Source organism: Peromyscus leucopus, chromosome 19 (genome assembly GCF_004664715.2).
Source record: "Peromyscus leucopus breed LL Stock chromosome 19, UCI_PerLeu_2.1, whole genome shotgun sequence".
Taxonomy (NCBI): domain Eukaryota; kingdom Metazoa; phylum Chordata; class Mammalia; order Rodentia; family Cricetidae; genus Peromyscus; species Peromyscus leucopus.
The window spans coordinates 45,967,383-45,976,778 of NC_051079.1; the positions used below are offsets into that span (position 1 = coordinate 45,967,383).

At 39.0% G+C, this 9,396-nt stretch overlaps 1 pseudogene; it reads left to right on the forward strand.

Annotated features, from left to right (window-relative positions):
* Positions 1-6,364, forward strand: part of LOC114708367 — a 12,584-nt pseudogene extending 6,220 nt beyond the window's left edge.
* Positions 6,365-9,396: the final 3,032 nt, after the last annotated feature.

Consider the following 9,396-nt stretch of genomic DNA (forward strand, 5'->3'; position numbering starts at 1 on the left):
AAGGATCTATGATGACAGTTAGGGTAGTCTCGAATCTGATTACCTAAGAAGGCCAGTTCAGGCACCCTTTCCACTACTGTTAGTAGTGTAAGGTGGTCATCCTTTTGGAATCCTAGGAACTTCCCTAGCACTTGGTTTCTCCCTATCCCCATGGTTTCCCTCTGTCATGGTATCTCTTTCCTTGCTCTCCTACTCTGTCCCTGTTTCAGCTTGACAGTCCCATTCCCTTATGGTCTCATCCTCCATCCCCTAACCTCCATTGCCTCACCTCACCCCAGTTTGCTCATAGAGATCTCATCTATTTTCCCTTGCCCAGGATGTTCCATGTGTCCCTCTTAGGGTCCTCCTTGTTAGCTAGCTTCTCTTGAGCTGTGGGTTGTAGTCTGGTTATTCTTTGCTTTACATCTAATATCCACTTATAAGTGAGTATGTACCATGTTTGTCCTTCTGAGTCTGAGTTACCTCACTCAGGATGATATTTTCTAGTTCCATCCATTTGCATGTAAATTTCATGATGTCATTGTTTTTTAACTGCTGAGTAGTATTCCACTGTATGTACCATATATTCTTTATCCATTCTTCAGTTGAGGGGCATCTAAGTTGTTTCCAGGTTCTGGCTATTATGAGTAATGCTGCTACGAACATAGTTAAGCATGTGTTCTTGTGGTATGATTGAGCATTCCTTGGGTATATGCCCGAGTGGTATAGCTGGGTCTTGAGGAAGATTGATTCCCAATTTTCTGAGAAACCATCATATTGATTTTCAGAGTGGCTGTACAAGTTTGCACTCCCACCAACAGTGGAGTGTTCCCTTGCTCCACATCCTCTCCAACATAAGCTGTCATCAGTGTTTTGGATCTAAGCCATTCTGTCAGGTGTAAGATGATATCTCAGAGTCATTTTGATTTGTACTTCCTTGATGACTAAGGATATTAAGCAATTCTTTAAATGTCTTTGGGCTATTTGAGATTCTTCTGTTGAGAATTCTTTGTTTAGCTCTGTAGCTCATTTTTAAAATTGGATTATTCAGTATTTTGATATCTAGTTTCTTGAATTCTTTATATATTTTGGAGATCAGTCCTCTGTCAGATGTGGGGTTGGTGAAGATCTTTTCCCATTCTGTAGGCTGTCATTTTATCTTATTTACTGTGTCTTTTGTCATACAGAAGCTTCTCAGTTTCAGGAGGTCCCATTTATTAATTGCTGCTCTCAATGTCTGTGCTACTGATGCTATATTTAAGAAGTGGTCTCCTGTGCCAATGTATTCAAGACTACTTCTTACTTCTATCAGGTTCAGTGTAACTGGATTTATGTTGGGGTCTTTGATCCACTTGGACTTGAGTTTTGTGCATGGCAACAGATATGGATCTATTTGCAATCTTCTACATGTTGACATCCAGTTATGCCAGCACCATTTGTTGAAGATGCTTTCTTTTATCCGTTGTACAGTTTTGGCTTCTTTGTCAAAAATCAGGTGTTCATAGGTATGTGGGTTAATGTCAGGGTCTTCAGTTCAATTTCATTGGTCCACATGTTGATTTTTATGCCAATACCAAGCTGTTTTTACTACTATAGCTCTGTAGTAGAGCTTGAGGTCAGAGAGGGTGATGCCCCCAGAGGTTGCTTATAAAAGAAGTTTAAATGAAGTTACCTTGTAATGGAAAAGACAATGCTCCAACTAGATATCATATGCTACCAAATAACACCCCCCTCCAACGTCAGGAATGGGTTACATCTTCTTGAGTTATTGGTCAAAGATTTTCAATAAACCCTCCAAACATTACAGCCAATGCTTACCTGATGATAAGACTTTATCATTGAGGACATCACATACTTAGATCACTGAACACAGAGAAATTGTGGTTGTGCTGAGACAGAAGTTTACACCTGCTAGCTAACATCCATAGTGCTGGAATTTATTCTGCATACTATAGAAGGAAAAACAATAATCATCAATCTTACCTTGCTACAAGTTTGTCAAACTACAGTTGCAACCTGCCTGCAAGATATGCCCACTGGTACAATAGGGGTGCATATGTTATGGGAGTAATCAACCACTTTTTTATTTGATTTGAGTCCTACTCCATTAGACTTACCTATACCTAACACTGTAAATGAGAATGTAAGACTAAGTCCTGAGTCCCAAGGGAAAACCTACTACTACTACTCTGTCAAACAAACCTAGCAATAAAATGACTCCTATGGCACATGCATAGATGAGCACATCACTCAACCTTCATCAGAGAAGCTTCTTGCAGTATTGTTTTATCAGAAATACCCACAACTGGATAATAGGCAAAGAGTAATAGAATTTGGAGCATCAGCCCTCAATGGAATGCCTTTATCACACCCCTTCTTTCAAGGCTCAGGCATCCATGCTGAAGAAGAAAGGTAGAAAGATTGTAAGAGCCAGAGGTGGTGGAAGATTCCAAGGAAACGATGTTTCTGATATGAACTCACAGAGACTGTGACAGCATGCATAAGACCTACACAAATTCAAGCCATACACAATCCAAGCTCTGAGAAGGGGAGCTGGACACCAACTCCCACCCCTAAAAGCCACTTGTGATAGTTGTTGGGAGAAGAAAAGCCAGTTTTCTTCAACAGAGTAGACACTTGGTATGTCGATCACACTCCAGGGTAGGTCTCACATTCTTGAGCAGTTGGCTAACACAGAACAGACTACATGTTTTTTTTTGTGGTGGTGTTGTTGTTTTTTTTTGGCTGGGTTTATTATTATTATTATTATTATTATTATTATTATTATTATTAATTATTACTTTAAGAGAGAGAAGAATATGAAGTTGGGTGGGCAGTGAGGGGGAAGGAGTTGGAAAAGGGAAAATTATAATCAAAATATATTATATGAAAAATTTTAAACAAATTAAAATTTTAAAATGTTCCAAGTTTTTACTTTCTCAGACAGGTGACATTTTGGCTGTCTCTGGGGTCTAATGAGCCTTCTCCTCCTTACTGGAGGGAATGTTTCAATTCTGAGCAAACTGCTATGCAACAAGGCCCTAAGAACTATTCACAGTAATAGGAAGGACTCCCTTTATTGATACTGAAGCAGGTAGATTTGCCATGCTCCAATGAATGGCCCTGTACCCATGCACTTATGGGCAGCTCTAATTAGACCCAATTGGTTAATTTTTAAAGGCATAAAATTTGGAGAGGCCATGTTTAGAGGAATATGGAAGAAGTTGGAAGTGAGAAATTTTGGATAGGTATGATCATATTTCATTGCATGCATGTATAAAATTCTCAAAAATAAAGGAAACCAAAAGAAACAACAAACAAACATCATTGGATTTCCAATAGTTGTAATTCATTGAGTAACTTAGACTTTTGATATTTCAAAATTCATCCCAACATATATTAGCATGTACTTCTTTTATCACTATTTTACTAAGTAATGCTTTAAAAGAATATTCAGTTTATATTTTTATTGAAAACTTATTTAGTGTAAGATTGTTCTTGTTATCATATAGATTCCAAAGAAGTTTGAGACTGTCTTCCTTCAAGGATGTGAGCATCAATTTTCAAGGGAAAGAAAAGAGCATAATATGCTATAGATAATAAAACCTGCAACCAGAGTCCTCTGCATCCAGCTGTGTAATTCAAAGGAAGGGGATTTCATATCATATGTCATAATAAAAAAACCTAATTTATGTAAACATTTGTTATTTGTATTATAGTCCATATGCTAAAACCCCCGAAGGCTCTTTAGAGAGAGAACAATGTTGTATTAGATTGGACATTAAACATCTCCTAATAGCTCATGTGTCATAGATTTGTTCCTCAGAGTTGCTCTACATAGGAGTGCCTGAACCTTTAAGATGTAATGCATGTTGGGAGATCTTCAGGTCATGGGGCATATCCTTGAAGGAAGAATGTGACTCCATTCTCTCCCTTTTCTTCTTTTCATATCCCAGCCATGAGGTGACCAATTTCATCCTGCATCATAGTTTTCTATGATGTGATGCCTCCCCACAGACCCAGAGTACCAAGACTGAGTGATCTTAGAGACAAATGGAACTTTTCTCTCTGCATGCTTATTGTCTCAGCAACAAAAGGCTTAATGATACAAGCAATTGTATAGCTTCCCTTTATTCACATTCTGACAATTTTTGCTGGACCTGTGGTGACATTCCATCCAACAACAGTTTTACCAGGAAGAGAGAGGTAAGAGGTAGTACAGCTAGATCACGAATGTGACTTCTAAGCTGCCTCCAAACTGTGTGAGAAATGAGTCTCTATCTTCTCTCTATTTACAAAATGTAGACACTAAAGAAAATCATGCAGAATTTTTGTGAAGATTAAAGAATCAGTAAATGCCAAAGAGAAAAGTAGCTTCCAATTCAAGAAGTGTTTATTAAAAAGCTCTGTGTTCAGCTCAGGAACAAAATTATAAATGAATCATGTTCTTTACCCTTAGGAAATCCACAGTTTATGATCCTGAATGACAAAGTCCCTATGCATTGTGGTTGATGATTTTATGGTATTTCTTCCTTGTTCTGTGAATCATACCGTACTGCGGAGGGGGGGGGAGTTCTGAGTAACAGAACAATATTTAATCAATGGATAAATCATAGAATTTAGTGTGTTCTTCAATGGCACAGAGAAAAGTCCTAGTGTGGTATGTCAGAAGGTGGCTGATAAGACAGGTTCACCTCTGTGAACCAAGGCTTGGCTGGCTCTCAAGAACTTCAAGTTAATGATACTCAGTTTTGGAGAGGCCTAGGAATAAATAACCTGTGACTGCATAATGATTTCTATCTTTGCTGTGATCTGTAAAATGCTGAATTCACTTTTGGAAGCTCTTAAAAAAGATTTTTGTTTTTGTATTAGAAAACAAACGATGAAGCAATTTCTAGGGAAAAATCTTGCACTGCTAAGTCATGTGTTTATACTCGAGATGCTTCCTCTATTGCCATGTGGTTTTTCTCCACCCCAGCTTCTACTTAGGACTACTTGAGGAAGTTGCCAAGTTATTGTGAATCAGTCGTTTTGAAATTCGGTACACGTGCAGCCTTACTTAACAGTACTCCAGAGCATATCATTCAGTGACTGTAGACTGTAGCACTGTATGGAAGTTCTCCCTGGAGAAGTCCAATTTCAGATGATGTCCCACTACCCCACTACTTTACCAACATGCTCACTTGAGTCACTGGAGATTATTCTGTCTCCTGGCCTCGCTATCAGGAGAATGAAAATGAAAACTGCTACCATGTCATCTCCAAATACCTCTATCATTCAGGAAAACAAACAATCAAATGCTATAAAGGATGTGGGGCGGGGGAGAGACTTTCATGCATACTGTTGGTGGGAGTGTACATCAGTAAGATCATCATGGACAACAGCGTGGGAGTTCCTCAAAGAACTAAAAGTAATATTACTGCACATAGCTATCCACTTAATAAAATGGATGCACGCCCTAGGGATTCTGTATTACCTTTATGTCTGTTTCTGTGACTGAATTCTCTGAAAAAAAAAATGAGTGTAGGGGAGGAAGTATTTATTAAACTTATAATTACAGTTCATAGTCCATCGTTGTGGGAAAGTCGAGGCACGAGCTCGAAGCAGCTAACCACATTGACAGACAAGTGCAGAAAGTGCCCATGCTTCTGCTGCCCACATCAACTTCTCTACTCCAATACAGTCCAGTACCCAAACCAAAGACTGCTGGGCACATTCATGGTGGTTGGAGTGGTCCCACATTGTATAATTAATCTCCCACAGACACACCCACAGACCAACCTAACCTAGATAATATCTCGAAATTCTCTTCCTGGGCGAATCTACATTGTGTTGAGTTGACAATTAAAACTACTATCACAGCGGGTGGAGGGAGGATGGCGTTGCGGAGCTGCGGGCGGCGTTAGAGCAGAGGCTGGGCGCCCTCACCATCCGCAAGGAGGTCGTGGAGCGCCCGAGGTGTTTACAGTTGAAGAAACGATGCCTCATATTCAACATCTGAAAGGAGCACATAGTAAGAACTTATTTCTTAAAGACAAAAAGAAGAAAAACTACTGGCTGGTGACAGTTCTTCATGACAGACAAATTAATTTAAATGATCTTGGCAAGCAGTTAGGAGTTCCGAGTAGAAAATCTTCAGTTTGCGGATGAAACAGACATGTTAGCAAAACTAAAAGTTGGTCAAGGCTGTGCCACACCTTTGGCACTCTTTTGTGATGATGGAGATGTTAAGTTTGTTTTGGATTCAGCTTTTCTGGAAGGTGGACATGAAAAAGTATACTTTCATCCAATGACTAATGCTGCAACCATGGGATTGAGTCCTGAAGACTTTCTTGTATTTGTGAAGCCTACAGGACATGATCCTATAATTCTGAACTTTGATTAAAAACTGACTGGGAGCTGGGCATAGTCAAATACTATAGACAGAACAGGACGATTTCTTGAGTTCTAGGCCAGCCAAGGACTACACAATCAGATGCTGTGTCAAACAACTGGGCTAATGCTTATAATTAACTCATTTCTGACTGCTGTTTTTACTGCTTGTGGCTTTGATTTGGAGACTAACATTCATCTTAAAGATTTTTATGTGTATGAGCATTTTGCCTACATGTTTCTATGTGTATCAATATGAGTGCCTGCCTATGCCTGTGGAAGTCAGAAGAGGACACTGGATCCCCTGGAACTAGAGTGGCAAATAGTTGAGAGCCACCATGTGGATGCTGGGAACTGAACCTGGGTCCTCTGAAAGAACAAGGAGTTCTAACCACTGAGCTATCTTCCCAGCCCCAGCCCGTCTTAAAGGTTTTTTTTTTTTTAAAGATGAACTGAAGTAGTTTTAGTTAGTTGAGAGATTCTACTCAGTCTCTATCTTCTATGACAAGTCATTATAAGAAGGACTTTGGGCTGGAGAGATGGCTTAGGGGTTAAGAGCACTGACTGTTCTTCCAGAGGGTTTGAGTTCCAATCCTAGCAACCACATGGTGGCTCACAACCATCTATGCCCTCTGGGCCCTCTTCTGGTGTGAAGGCATGCATGCAGGCAGGACACTGTATACATAATATATATTTTATAAAAAAGCCTTCAACAGTTGGGAGTTCTTTTGGGATTAATGAACTTAATCAGTTTTTACAGCACTTGGAATATATTCATAGTGGCTATTTTGGGGAAATTAGGATTGTGCCCAGTGAGCTAATTAAAAACACTTTCCAATGTCTGACATTTATTTTTAAACCAGTTTTTCTTCCTTCAATAAACAATAAAACTTTCTAGTAAACATTTTTGTTTTGTTGGGATAGGGTCTCATGTAGGCCAAGTTGTCTTCAAACTGGCTGTGTATCCAAGAGGAAACTTGACACTCTTGCCTCTGCTTCCAAAATGTTGGGACTACAGGCAGGAACAATCACACCTGGCTTATTAAACTTAATGTACAAATAGAAGTAGAAAATGTTACTATTAAATTATTAAAGCTACATTAAAAAAACAGTACTATCACAATACAAAAGACATGAACTCCACATCAAAAAAAGGTAGCTACATTCCCTGTGTATTGTGATACCACACACAATGGTGGAAGCTAGGAGGTAAAATCAGGCCCTCTGCACATAAGTGGATAAAGGGAATGTTTTATGTACACAGTGGAATATTAAATCATAAAGAAAAAAATCCTGTTGTCTGCAGCAAAATATACTGAATTATATGACATCATTTTATTTTTAGTGAAATATGCCAGACACAGAAAGACTTAAAAAACAAACAAACAAAAAACTGTTGACCTGAAACTACAATATTAATTACTAGTGACTGATAAATGTGTCAGGAATAGGGAAAGCAGAGCAGAAGGACTGTTGTATGGAATGAATGCACGCTGTGTGCATGTATGGAATTAAACTGAATATTGTTAATATGCAGTTACCGTGTTAGTAAGAACTTAGTAACTGAGTAGAGTTCCAGCCTCTGGCCTTGGGAAATGGCAGTAGGAAGAGAGCAGGACTTGGTGTCACATCCTCATGACATTCCTCACAGAGCACTGACAGGGGCTCAGATAGTTCCAATTCTAGCCCCAAGTCTGCTCTTTTGTGGTCCTGCTGTTTCTTCCCCCCATCTACCGCCCTGTGACAGAGCTGTACTCTAGACGCTGAGTCTGTAGTTGTCTGGAATGACAGTTTTCATTGTTTGTTTTACTGTGATTATTAGCAATAAAAGCATTTGACGTCATAGCTTAATGAATATTTCCCTCCACGTTTACATACTGAAATAACTACCTGATAGGTACATATAGGACTTTGATATTTTTTACTCCATTTCATTAAAAATTATTAATCACAGCCTATGAAACTGATTTAATGATTGCTATATAGGCTATAAACCATGGTTTATGGAAAATCTGTGCTCTGTTGGGACTGAAGAGATGGCTCAGTAATTAAGAGCACTTGCTGCTCATGTGAAAACCATTATTTGATTCCCAGCATCCACATGCCTAGTTCACACCCACTTGAAACTCCAGCACCAAGAAGTTTGACCCCTTTTTCTGGCCTCTGCGCGCACGCGCGCAAACACACACACACACACACACACACACACACACACACACACTAAATAAATAAATAAATAAATAAATAAATAAATAAATAAATAAATAAAATCTTTTTTAAAATAGCACAAAGAGTATTTTGGTCTTTTTATGATTAACAAATGTGGTAAAACACATTTTAAAAGTAAAGTAAAACATTTTCAAGTCATCCCTTAAATGATAAAAATGATGGCACCTATTGAACATTTAGTTTAGTGAATGTTTAAGTATTTTCTTTTGCTCTTTCTGTTTTGAGACACCTAATTGACCCCAGTTGTCCCTCAAATATGTGATCCTCCTGCTTCAGCTTCCCAAGTGCAGGGATTACAGGTGTCTGCCTCTCAACATGGGAATACTTTGCCTTTAGAAGTTCTTCCCATGAGAAATGAAACTTGGAGAAGCGCGTGCTGTTTAGCCACCCATGGTTTCCACAGTCCACACCATCTTTCTCTGTTCTCCAGAAGAGAAGAAAGAGCAAGTCCCTTGAAGCCTTTGTTCTGGAATAACAACTCCTGGCAGCATAAGTCACTAACTGGCCGTATTGAGAAAGATGCCCTGTGTATACTGCGCAATCCTGGTGTGCCTGATTTCCAGATGTTGTTCCCTATCTAGCAGGCAGGGCAGTAGTATTTGCAGGCAAATGGTTTTAGTGTTGTGGATTTCACTGTAGTCATTTTGTCCAACCTCTTCTGTTCTCATTGTGCCGGCATCTGACTCTCCAAACTTTGTGATATATCTTTTCTTTTTCATCTGTACAATATGCATTGGGTTTTTCTTTTTGATATCAGTTGCAATTATTTTCCCTGAAGCTTTACTAAACATTAGAGGTTGTATCTCTGTTTGTACT